At 33.0% G+C, this 3142-nt stretch overlaps 1 long non-coding RNA gene across 1 annotated transcript; it reads left to right on the top strand.

The window, feature by feature from the left end:
* Nucleotides 1-2336: 2336 nt before the first annotated feature.
* LOC106876683 (uncharacterized) lies at nucleotides 2337-3104 on the top strand. The gene is made up of 2 exons (XR_001410284.1): nucleotides 2337-2893; nucleotides 3025-3104. It is a non-coding gene; the product is annotated as an uncharacterized LOC106876683 (long non-coding RNA).
* The last annotated feature ends 38 nt before the right edge of the window (nucleotides 3105-3142 follow it).

The raw sequence follows: 3142 nt of genomic DNA, 5'->3' as shown, positions 1-3142 counted from the left end.
TGTGTGTGTGTGTGTGTGTGTGTGTGTGTGTGTGTTTGTATGTGTGTGTGCAGCGGGGTGTATGTATTAGAATTGTTGGTCTGAACAAATATCGACATTCTCAATAGGAGGTAAAGTTTAAGATATTTGAAAAATACTCTGATTCCTTTGCCAAAACAAGTGCCGCACAAACACCGTGTGTCGGCCATTCATTACTTCAGCCATCTTCACATCACATACGCATGCGTGTTTGTATGTGTGTTTGTGTATGTATGTGTGTGTTCATATACATACAAAGACATAGATATGTATACCCAGGGATAAATATATGCGTATATATATCTATATACTATTGATATGATATATACATGAATGTCCATATTTTATTCATGCCTATATATATAATATATATATACATAGGCATGAAGATATGATATATACATGAATGTCCATATTTTATTCATGCCTATATATATAATATATATATACATAGGCATGAATAAACAAATACATACATACATATATATACATTATATATATACACGTGTATATGGTTGTCCTGATTGTCTTGCGGTAGTTTTGGAGGAAATTTACGTTAGCAGGTTAGCATTACAAGATGATCTCAAAGTCTTTCATCCAGGTAATGACAATTGCAAATCTAGTATCTGGTTCTGCGTGGAGAATGAATGGAATTTTAAGAAATATTTAACGGTGGTGACATTTACGGATATTTGAGTGTGTGTATAATACACACAGACGCATATATATATATATATATATATATATATATACAAATTTAGGGTAACCCGCTCGCATTTATTGCACTTGGTATTACACTAGTGTAACAATAATTGGGTACCGTCCCAGCAGTATATTGGATAGATACTATCCCTTAGTAGGTTGAATCTTCAGCCCCAAACTCTCTCACATTATATATATATATATATGTATACATATATACATAACTGTGTGTGTGCACGCGCGTGTGAGTCTGTGTATGCGTGTGTGTACTCACCATCTTTCTACGTTAACAAAAAAATAATTGTGCATACAATTCTAATACTAAGACATGGAACTTACGGTATACAAATACATACAGACGCACGCATACATACAAGCAGATCACGTACACAACTATACCTATGCTTGTATTCATAGACATACAGTCACATACGCGAATATATACATACAGACCACTCATACATACACACGTACATATACATACACACATACACGCGCACATCTATACATACAGATTCATACACATACCTATATTCACTTTGCTAAACGCGTATATAGAATTGATTTTCTGCCAGAGTTAAATCCACTTCAACGAAAACAAAATCATTCAAGACGGATGTTAGAAAGTATTGCTTTCAATTTGTTAGGAAATATTAATACTACAATTAAAACCAATATTATTCCCTGCACATCGGAAAATAGGTAATACATGTATGAGAGCCGGTGAGTATGTGTGTTTGCGTGTGTTGCGTATGTCAATATCATATTGCGATTTTTATATGTACATATACATACATATATAAGTATATATACATAAACACACATATACGCACACACATATATATACGTATATATATTTTTATATATACATATTTTATATCTGTGTATATATAACATATATATATATATATATATATATATATATATACATATATATATATGTGTGTGTATGTGTATGTCTTTGAATATATGTATATGCATGTGTGTATACACATATACACTGTCATGTGAACAAGGGCATAGGCATATATATATATATATATATATACATATGTATATCCAGATCCCAGCGTATTTTTGTATATGTGTACGTGTTTTGGGCGCATGCATATTTACTCATGTACCTTGCGTACATTCATACATACAACCATCATCAGCTCGCGTTTACAAACATAGAACACAGGGACAAAAGCCACAAAGCCTCATAGGGAACGTTATAGTATTTCGTTAAAGTTACTCGCATCTTTGTATGTTGAATGCGTTCATCCCATGATATTCAAATCTATTACGTCATAGATTCTCGATGATGTCATAGGGAGATGTTTTTATAAACTGCCTTCTAAGGTGTAATATAACATAATACTGTCACGTACAACAATAATAGTAAAACGTTTATCTTTTCACACACGGAAAGGATTTATTGTGGATGTCAAGCGCGTCTTTTATTTAAACTGTTTTGACACATATACAAGATGTCATCCTTCAGAAATTACTTTTTATTAATTTACAACCGGAACCCGCAGCCTTCTTTTTGTTTCCTTTACATGTATATTTTAGAATATATATATATATATATATTCAAAACGTGGATTTATCTTTTTTACAGTCATGCTTCTTACCATAATTTATGTATGACACCAACCACATGGTTCTGGGTTCACACTGAACTGTTCGCCTAGAGAGAGAGAGATGGCCTGCGTTGCTCGACTGCCTTCAACACTGCCCTTAGAAAAGCGCCAAAAGTGGTATTTTTTTCATTGGAAACAAGAAGAGCATTTGAGAAAACCATGACATGCTACAGTCTCACGCTGACTAGTGAATTTGTAGACGGATCACGTGAAACTATGGTGTTTTACTGGTGGTGTCTCATTCAGTATCAAGCGGATATGTTTCGAATCACCTTTACAAGTGTAATGGAATAAATCAACCACAGCATTTGACCGATACATATTGTACCTTTACTAGAAGGATCAGTTAAAGAGTTCTAATGGTGATTCGGGAAATTACGAAATCTTGTAAACTATCATCACAATAATATATCCGTCAGTAAACTTATACATATATATATATACCTAAATGTGCGAGCTTTTGCGTGTGTGTATGTAGATATGGGTAAAAGAAAATCCAATGAGACTCAATTTAACACTTTGTTAAACCGGAAAAGCATAAACCGGTCAGTAAAATGAGTTTTACTTTTTTACATTGTTTTATAAAATATTTTTTGTAAAAACTTCTCTTCTATGCAATTTGAACTCATGCTCTTCACGGAGAGAAGTATGATTCTCGTTCTTTCTTTCTTTCCAGCAAAACTTTTGTGAAAAATATCATTCTGTAAGTAAAAAGTACTAACACCTTCAGTAAAACGTTTTTATGCGAAAACATAACCCTTGTGTACTTAAATTTACTTACACACGGACACACG

The sequence above is a fragment of the Octopus bimaculoides genome, chromosome 17 (genome assembly GCF_001194135.2).
Source record: "Octopus bimaculoides isolate UCB-OBI-ISO-001 chromosome 17, ASM119413v2, whole genome shotgun sequence".
NCBI lineage: Eukaryota > Metazoa > Mollusca > Cephalopoda > Octopoda > Octopodidae > Octopus > Octopus bimaculoides.
This window is presented reverse-complemented; position numbering and strand designations above follow the sequence as displayed.